Source organism: Schistocerca cancellata, chromosome 4 (assembly GCF_023864275.1).
Source record: "Schistocerca cancellata isolate TAMUIC-IGC-003103 chromosome 4, iqSchCanc2.1, whole genome shotgun sequence".
Classification (NCBI taxonomy): domain Eukaryota; kingdom Metazoa; phylum Arthropoda; class Insecta; order Orthoptera; family Acrididae; genus Schistocerca; species Schistocerca cancellata.
This window is the reverse complement of record NC_064629.1, coordinates 147,206,732-147,217,443: the sequence shown is the minus strand read 5'-3', so window position 1 is coordinate 147,217,443 and position 10,712 is coordinate 147,206,732.

Below are 10,712 nucleotides of genomic sequence, written 5' to 3'. Positions count from 1 at the left end.
ATGCGTGGTACGCATCAAAATTAATTCCCGACAAAGTTTGTTTTCTCTTCGGAAGGAACAGTGTAGCTGCCGAAAGATTGCATTCATTAGATGTTCTTGGTGCCGTGAGTATATTTGTTTCGAATATTTATATGACTAGTTGTTCGAAGAAAAGTGAGGACACGTAACAGTGACTGGAAGAGCCATTGAAAAGTTACCTGGATTAACATTTTAGTTGTTTACTATCCCAAGAGATTTGAGAAATTTATTTGCCTACCCAATTATTATCAATCCTTATTGATTTGATTACCTTATTAACCCTCCTATCCCTATCAATTTAGATATGAAAAATACAAACCAAAAGAAGAACATCCGCGAGGTTTCTTCAAGATTCGAACCCGGGTTCTCCGTTTCGCAGCCAGTTACCTTGGGCGTTGCGGTATCGCTGCTGTCGGCGAAAAGCGTTTACCATGTGGATACAGAAGCGGCAGTTGTAAAAGTTTCTTACCTCGATTTCTGGAAAAGTTTGCTTTTGCGGACCACATACCTGATGATGAAAAATGCTCTATTTACAATTATTTATGGATCCCTCCAATTTTGAGTCGATGGCTCGTCATAACCTTTAGGGGTGATTTTCTCAAAAACGCGAGGGTGTTGACCCAAAATATTTTAGATTCCTTCGGTTTAGGTTCTACACAAGCGACCTGCCAAATATGAGCCGAATCGGTTGGCCGTGTCTGAGGCCTTCCTCTTGTTAGCCTGGAAACCGTTAACAGCTTATCGCCCCGTGAAAGCAAGTGTTATGATAAAAATGGTGAAACATTATGATCATTTTATATGAAATCGCAAAAATTATTTAGCAGGTTAGGACTACACAGATCACGATTTACAACAATTACAAGAAAATATATACGTGTAGTGTGGGTTTAGAAAGTGACTGAAAGTATTAATGTAATTGAACGTAACTCATTGTTTTATGGTATCAATGTTTCCGTGTTTAATGCATCATACGAAAATGATACGTGGCCGTGCGGTTCTAGGCGCTGAAATCTGGAGCCGAGCGACCGCTACGGTTGCAGGTTCGAATCCTGCCTCGGGCATGGATGTGTGTGATGTCCTTAGGTTAGTTAGGTTTAATTAGTTCTAAGTTCTAGGCGACTGATGACCTCAGAAATTAAGTCGCAAGTGCTCAGAGCCATTTGAACCATTTGATTTGAAAATGATACGTCCTAGAATCATCCCCTGTCTGGTATTTTATGGTCTTTCAGAAGCAGTTCGTCGACATCAATCGGTGAGCCGTCATCTTCGTCATCAGTTGTTGGGTTGATTAATATGAACGAAAAGAGCTAGACATTTAATTTTTTACACACTTTATATGATATGAATGCTGATAATAATAAGTTTATGTATCCTTAAACCAAAAAAAAAAATCATCGACCATACTTTCTGTAGAACGGTGCACTTATATTATATAGTTGTCTTCTACTCACATGTCCGCAGTAGAGACGAGATAGGGGAGCGTCTTAAATCGAAATCAACGAAGAAATAAAGGATTCGTCAATAGAATACACAAGCTGCAAATTTTAACTCTTGCATCTGCGTAGTTATAAAAGAACGTTTCCAATTTTCATTCAGTATGTCTGCATTATCGCTTAACTCTCTTCAGCGTAACCAACTTGTTGCAACTTGACCGCGTCATAACTGAAGTGTATGTAGAGCAGACAGAGGTTGACAAAGGCGTGGAGATGGTGCATGCCTATATGGTGATAGTTATCTAGTATTATCTCACACATACTAAGAATTGAATCGCACAGCTGTGCAAAGATTCTGTTACGCTCGGCATGTCGTCTCTTTCACGTGGATAATCTAAAGAAGAAGGACCGTCACGGCAGAAGTACTTTTCTTAAATGTTGAAAAAGAAGAACCTGACTTCTTATAAACCTTCGCCAACTATAAAAGAATTTGCTTCGCCGATTAATACCCCCCCCCCCCCCCTAAAAAAAAGAGATTTTCTGACGGCACAGTAACCCAAAGTGTCTGTTTGAGCGAAATACACATAGCACAGTACGACTACCTTTGCATATTCAAGTTAATACGGGGTGTTCAAAAAGTCTCTCCGCAGTGCCGTATGATTGTTACCCGCGCGTGCCGTATGATTGTTCGCCTGCCTGGGTTACTTCCCTTCAATTGGACTCTCCCAACATTCCGCTGTTTCGTTTATCTGAGCCAGCGTCAGTAGTATCGTTGGTGTGTTTCGTTACGTGTTGACGTGAACGTTTTAGTTCCTTTGTTCGTTTGTTTCGTTTTTATCACTGTTAAAATGCTAACCATTGAAGAACGTGTGTTTTGAGTCGAACAAGTGTTCAAAGCTGGCAGTAAATACACAGTTTCAGTTAGTCAAACATTTAATTCAGTTTTCCAGGAGACAACACTCCCACATTCTGCGCGAGATTTGATTAACAGATTTCGAAGTACGGGCTCAGTGACAGATGCACCGAGAAGTGGTCGTCCTAGCGTTTTGTCTGAGGCTAAACTACTCGATATTTCCGATAAAATGTCCATGAGTCCGAACAAGTCAGTAAGAAAATTCGCCCAGGAAATCTATGTTAGTATCGGAACGGCCCACACAACTGAAAGGAAAGAATTAGAACTTTTCCCATACAAAGTGACAGTCGTGCAAGAACTGAAAAATACTGGTCATGGCAGGAGACTGCATTATTGTCAATGGTTCAAAAATTTCGTTCAACAAAATGGAAGGGATATTCTTAATGAAACGTTTTTCACTGATGAGGCCTGGTTTCATTTATTCGGATACATGAACTCGCAAAATTCTCGTATGTGGAGTACTGCAAATCCATTGTGTATTCATGAGGAACCACTTCATTCTATGAAAATAGGAGTTTGGATTGCAATTTCTAGACGTCGGATTGTGGGTCCATATTTTTCAACGAAACAATAAACGCCAACGATACTGCAGTGATATTCTGTACCCATTCATGAGGAACTTGTGTAAAGTGAAATACTGAACGGTTATTTTCAACAAGATGGTGCAACCGCGTATACAGCTCGCGTTTCAATGTCACTGCTTGCTGATGTTTTTGGTGATCGCATAATTTCACAGGGAATTTGGCCTCCACGAACGCCTGACCTAATACCACCTGACTTTTTCTTCTGGGTTGTAACGTAAGAAACTGTCTATAAAAACCGCCCAAAATCCATCGATGAATTGAAAAGTGCAATATCCACGTTCACTGCTTCTGTTAAAGAAGAAATGTTACAGCTTGTGTTTGGAAACATGATTAGACGAATTGAATTGTGTAGTCAACAACAGGGGGGACATTTTCAACATTTAATGTGAAAATCTGTAAGTAGAAATGAATATTCAATAAATTAATAACTTGTATTTCACTGAGTTTCATTTCGGTATATACACTGTGGTATACGGCACGCGCGGCTAACAATCATACGGCACTGCGGAGAGATTTTTTGAACACCCCGTATTTGTCTTGCACAGCTTTTACCACAATAACAAAGACAAATTTTAGTGACAATAGTGACACCTCTGTGCTATTCCTTAAACTTTTCACCTTACCGTCGCATTGTGCTAAAGAGTGTGAAATATTTCTCAGTTTTTCGATACAGTCTGGGGGGTTTTGTTCAAAGTGGACTTCATTGTCAGTAAAAAAAACATGCGAGAAAAATTTCATTGATAGCACTTCCCCAGCCGCTGCAGCTGCACAGCTTCAAAGAGCTGACCCGCTCACGCAACTTAACCCGCTCCAAGAGCTAAGCGGTCGAACGCGACAGGCCCGGTAATCGTCCGTCGGTCTTTCTCTGAGCTTCCGCTGCTGCCTTACCCCGATGAAAAGGACTGCCGCCGGGCTGGGATGATTTCCCGGAATATCAACTCCTGCTTATCCCACTAGACGACACACTTCGTCTCGCAGGATTTCTCAACTCTGCGCTAGGCTAGGCCCTCTTTCCTCACCCACTGTTGCGACTGACAATTCGCAATTTTTCACAAACACAATTTTATTCATGTACACACACACACACACACACACTAGTAAAAGTCTAATTCAGAGACGAAGACGTAATCTTCAGCGGTAGAAGTCCACGAGATCGACATCCGGACTGAACTGAACTTCGGGGTTTCCTTTTTTTTCTGTTATTGATTTTCAATTCCCCCCAAAGGGGGCGGGCTGGCAGCAGCTTAGTACGCTGCTCTACAGCCTACAGACTTTTATTTTAAAAAACGGAAGAAGAAAAGAAACAAGAAAAACACGCGATAAAACGGTGACGTCAAGTGTAAAATGGCGAAAAAATGCGGAAAGTTAAAACAGAAAGCAAAAGGGGTTGGCAACGTTAATAAAAGACACAGGAATCAGACAAGTAACATAGTACACACACAATTAAATAACACGGCGACAGTATGGTTTCTGTTCACAAGAGATAAAAGGCACACCCAGCGACAGTATGATGGCCGTTTGCAACACTTCCCAAAAACACAACACGGAACACTCACTCTAAAACACTTACTGTAGAACACTCGATGTAGAACACTGCACGAAAGTGGCGGCACAAATATGACACTCCTGAGCCAAAGGCAGATGAAGGTGGAGGGGGGGGGGACCTGGAGGAGGGGGAAGAACAAGGAGGGAGGAAGGAAAAAAAAAACGAAAAAGGGGGGGGGACCAAGGAGAGAGAGGACTAATAAAGGGGGAGAAGGGCAGATGCGAGAGGGAATGAGAGGAGGCAGAGAAGGGAAATGTAAAAGGACTTGGGGGAGAGAAGGGGGAAAAGAGAGGTGAGGTGGGGAAGAAAGAGGAGGGAAGAGGGGGAGAGGGAGCCTGGGAAAAGGACAGAGGAAAGGAGGGGGAGTGAGGATCAGAGTTGATAGGAGGGTAAATGGAGGGGGAGAGGGCATCATCCGGGAGGGGGAGTTGATGGAAGTCACCTTGGGAAAGGAGATGTAGGGTGTAGAGATGGAGGGTAGGGGGGACACAACAGTGAAGACGTGGCAGGGGGCGGGGATGGGAGAGGAGAGGAGCAACCAGGGGGTGAGGGGGTTCAAGGTGGAGGGAGGTGTAGAGGATGCGGATATGTTCGAGGAATAGGAGCAGATGGGGGAAAGGAATGAGATCATAGAGGATCCGCATGGGGGACGGGAGGCATATACGGAAGGCGAGGCGGAGTGCATGATGCTCAAGGATCTGGAGGGACTCATAGAATTTGGGGGGGGGGGCAGATATCCAGGCAGGACTGGCATAACAGAGGATGGGACGAATTAAGTATTTGTAGATGTGGAGGATGGTAGAGGGGTGCAACCCCCATGTCCGGCCAGAGTGGAGTTTGAGGAGTCGGAGGCGGTTGTGGGCTTTGGATTTGATGGAGCGGAGATGAGGGATCCAGGTGAGGTGACGGTCAATGGTGAGGCCAAGGTAGGTGAGGGTGGGGATAAGGCGGACAGGACCGGCGCAGACAGTAAGGGAGAAATCCAGGAGCCGGAAGGAGCGAGTGGTACGACCTACGATGATTGCCTGGGTCTTGGAAGGATTGATTTTCAGGAGCCACTGGTTACACCATGCAGCAAAAAGGTCAAGGCGATTCTGGAGAAGTCGTTGGGACCGTTGGAGGGTAGGAGCGAGGGCGAGGAATGTGGTGTCATCAGCGTATTGTAAGAGGTGTACTGGAGGGGGGGGGGGGGTTTGGGGCATATCTGCCGTGTACAGGAGGTAGAGGAGAGGGGAGAGGACAGAGCCCTGGGGCACACCTGCAGAGGGGTAGAAGGTGTGGGAAGTGGCATTGTGGATGGTAACATAGGACGGGCGGTGGGAGAGGAAGGAGGCCATCAGACGGATGTAGTTAAACTTTGGGGCTGATTCTAGCCCCTAAATAGCTGTCTCCATCCAATCAGGTTTTGGCGTGGCGTAGTGATACTTCCTGCAGGCCGTGGCTCGAGCTCCCTCTGCAGGAAGTAGTGCTCGGAAGGTCGGTTTCCATTATCTTGTATGTAAATAGCTGGTGTTTACCATGGTGCTTTTGGTACGCCTTGGACATAGACAACCCTGTCCTCTGTGGGGTAATATGGGTTTCCGGCCCACAGGGGCTACCTTGGCTCCGGAATAACACCCACCACTGCCGTGCTTCCGCTCGTCAACAATTACACGTATTTTTTAAAATCAATTATTCTACTGCCGCGTAATCTGTGAAAGTAACACGTAATAAAACTTTAGTTCACTAATATAAGCACTGAAATGCTATGCACCTTGATTTTTGAACCACTGTCTGAGCAACATTATCAGCACGGTATCGCATTAAAAGTGTCGATACTGTAGGGGAGAGTATTGCGCAGCGTAAGGTTTTTGACTTTACTCAGTAACTGTGCTCATTAATGGGAATACAAATGTACTATTTTCTCACCTAAAGAAATGTTCTATGAATAGCACAGTATAATAATTTTTGTTCTTTATTAATAGTACTTAAAGACATCGAAAGTGAAAGAGCTACAGTTACAAATCTTGTGGAAAGAGTTTTGCAGTATCGGCTATTGTCTTTTCTGTGATAATATCGTTTGTTAATAATACACTGTACTGATACTTATTGAATAGTAACAGAACACATAAACATGGGAACATATTGGTACTATTTCAGCTCACTGTTTTACAGAGATCGCATGTAAAGTGCAAAATATTCTCCTGATCCACACGTCCAACATTTGTCCGCCCTCTACACTGGGTACACAGCGCTCAGTCTTCTTTAAATGACTCCAGCACATAATGCACTGTCCAGTCTCTTGCGTTGACTCATTATTTCCAGTAAAAAAAGAGTTTTCTTCGCTGCTTTGTAATTGGCTACCCGTGACCACTCCTTGCGTGTTTATTTTATTTAGCAACACCCTACTGAAGTTCAAGTTTCTTCAATTTTATTTCAGACTTTATTTTTTCCTGCTTCGGTGGCGATCTTCCTTTCATAATTGTTGAAAACGCTTCAGCTGCCTCCCTCGCTGTCATTTTGTTAGACATAACTTTGTTCACAGCATTTTCATGGAGTATTCACTCCATTTTTTCTTACTTTTTTCTCTTTTTCCTCCATTTCAATCCGAAGAGAAGTAAGAAGAAGAAAATATAATTTAAAAACTGATATTACTTCTGGCCGATACTGAAAGACAATCGGGTGACCTGAACTGCACGAGAGACACGTAATAGGATCTAGTCATAGCGTGTACGTTCTTTTATGGAAATTATAATGAAAGATTTCCCGCCATAGGAGCGGTGACCGAAACATAGCAACGAAATTAATGATTGACCTTAAAAATGGGTACCACAGGCCTCTAAATACCTTCCGAGCGCTAAGAGCTACAGCAAGACCATGAAGCACTCAGAGCAGACAAACCACTGAAGATAGGAGGAAGGTGTTGTACTTCAGTGCACATGGATACAAACGCTTCTCCTGGTTACTGCATACTTTTGCCATTTGGAGACGGAAAGGGAAATCGCAGTATTGGCCGATAATGTACGCCGGCCGATACTGCACGACTCTGCCCTATCGTAAGAAAACTATCCTGCTCATAAAAGTGTCGAAGGAAAAGTCTCGATACCTTGAGGTGGCGATACTTACATTTGATGAAACGATTGTAGCAGATACTCTCCATTGGCTCCCATCTCCCCATCTCTCGCTTTAAAATCTATCTATAGTAAAGTATTAAATAGAATAACACAAGGGTTAAATGAAGTAAAATTTTCTTTCATTACTGATTACTATTTTAAAAAACCGGAACTTTAAATACGAAATTACAGAGCACGTTATCAGAAAATACAGTTAAATAGTAACCAATAGTACATAGATTAAATATTACCTAAACTTCCCATTTCTCCTCTATGCAGTCACTATAATCTATTATGCGAGTTTGACAAGAACAAAAAAAGTGCTAGAAAACGTAAAATTCTGAAAAAAGGTAAAACGAGAGTAATTCCAAAAGTAAGGTCTCCTATTTTTTTATAAATACATAGACCTGTTTATTTCTACAATGGTTTACATCAGTTTACAGCTTGAACATTTAGCTATTTTTTTCAGATAATCACCATTTCTGTCGATGAATTTTTGTAGAGGCTGTGGCAGTTTTTGTATGCCCATGTCATACCATCTCACCACCATGCTGTTCAGGAAGTTATGAATCCCTTTCGTTCACCTCGTCGTCGGAGCTGAACCACTGGGACCACAATTAACGCTGACGGGTACTGTGAGACTCTGAAAAAACTCAGACAGGCAATTCAGAATCGGAGAAGAGGGATGTGGAGCAAGGGCGTACACATTCTCCATGACAACGCTCGCCCACACACCACTCGGCAAACCGTTGCTCTTCTGCAACACTTTCAGTGCAACATAATCACCCACCCACACTATAGTCCTGACTTGGCGCCCAGTGACTATCACCTGTTCCCTAGGGTAAAAGAACATTTGGCCGGAAAGCGATTCAGCTCCGACGACGAGGTGAAAGAAGAGGTTAATAACCTTCTGAACAGCATGGCGGCGAGGTGGTATGCCATGAGCATACAAAAACTGCCACAGCGTCTAGAAAACTGCATCGACAGAAATGGTGATTATGTCGAAAAATAGCTAAATGTTCAAGCTGTAAACTGATGTAAACCATTGTAGAAATAAACAGGTCTATGTACTTATAAAAAAATAGGATACCTTAATTTGGGCCGGTCTGAGTGGCCGAGCGGTTCTAGGCGCTACAGTCTGGAACCGCGCGACCGCTACGGTCGCAGTTTCGAATCCTGCCTCGGGCATGGATGTGTGTGATGTCCTTAGGTTAGTTAGGTTTAAGTAGTTCTAAGTTCTATGGGACTGATGACCTCAGAAGTTAAGTCCCATAGTGCTCAGAGCCATTTGAACCATTTTTGAACCTTAAATTGGTATTACCCTCGTATTAAAAAAACGCAAAACAAAAGCATCAACCATTGCTTCAATACTTTGTCGAGCTTATACAAAACATGTTATTCATTAACAACTTACGTACTTATCAGTCATAACAGGAAACTATCGTCTTTGATCACGATGAAGAACGTACTGCTGAGTAGAAAATAACAACAATAATTACATAAATTGCGCAAATTATGTGCAAAACAAACAAACAAACGAAGAGAAGTCGTCGGCTCCCAATTTCTCTTTCACACATTCATTTACGTTTCTATCCTTACCAGAGCTACCCATAACCCATAACCCTAACATTTACTACGTCACCAAAGCTACAGAACCGTATCTTTGGTAGTGTGTAACTCTACCTAAACCTATATGTGTGGCTGGATAGTAACTACGAGCAAGCAGGTCACCTCATAATACCAACTAATTTCGGTGGCGGCGGGTTCTCTTCCTGCGACATTTACCTGTTTGACGACACTTTTGGTGTACAACAAGTACAATTTTTGTTTCAAGTCTAGGTAATGCATCAAGTGCATTACTTTGTGAAAGTTGACACGGTACAAAGTCCTCACAGTCACTGATAAGTATCTCTGTTGTGGTGCACTTTCAATCTGCACATTGCTTCGCGGCATAATATTCACTTTTATTTAACGCAGCAGCCTAGTTAAAACAAACAGTGCTTACTATTTACATAATGTACAGGGCTATTACAAATGATTGAAGCGATTTCATTAATTCACTGTAGCTCCATTCATTGACATATGGTCACGACACACTACAGATACGTAGAAAAGTTTTGTTCGGCTGAAGCCACACTTCATGTTTCTGCCGCCAGAGCGCTCGAGAGCGCAGTGAGACAAAATGGCGACAGGAGCCGAGAAAGCGTATGTCGTGCTTGAAATGCACTCATATCAGTCAGTCAAAAGCAGTGCAACGACACTTCAGGACGAAGTTCAACAAAGATCCACCAACTGTAAACTCCATTCGGCGATGGTATGCGCAGTTTAAAGCTTCTGGATGCCTCTGTAAGGGGAAATCAACGGGTCGGCCTGCAGTGAGCGAAGAAACGGTTGAAAGCGTGCGGGCAAGTTTCACGCGTAGCCCGCGGAAGTCGAGGATTAAAGCAAGGAGGGAGCTAAACGTACCACAGCCGACGGTTTGGAAAATATTACGGAAAAGGCTAAAGCAGAAGCCTTACCATTTACAATTGCTACAAGCCCTGACACCCGATGACAAAGTCAAACGCTTTGAATTTTCGGCGCGGTTGCAACAGCTCTTGGAAGAGGATGCGTTCAGTGCGAAACTTGTTTTCAGTGATGAAGCAACAGTTTTTCTTAACGGTGAAGTGAACAGATACAATGTGTGAATCTGGGAAGTAGAGAATCCTCAAGCATTCGTGCAACAAATTCGCAATCCACCAAAAGTTAACGTGTTTTGTGCAATCTCACGGTTTAAAGTTTACGGCCCCTTTTTCTTCTGCGAAAAAAACGTTACAGGACACGTGTATCTGGACATGCTGGAAAATTGGCTCATGCCACAACTGGAGACCGACAGCGCCGACTTCATCTTTGAACAGGATGGTGCTCCACCGCACTTCCATCATGATGTTCGGCATTTCTTAAACAGGAGATTGAAAAACCGATGGATCGGTCGTGGTGGAGATCATGATCAGCAATTGACGTCATGGCCTCCACGCTCTCCCGACTTAACCCCATGCAATTTCTTTCTGTGGGGTTATGTGAAAGATTCAGTGTTTAAACTTCCTCTACCAAGAAACGTGCCAGAACTGCGAGCTCGCAACAACG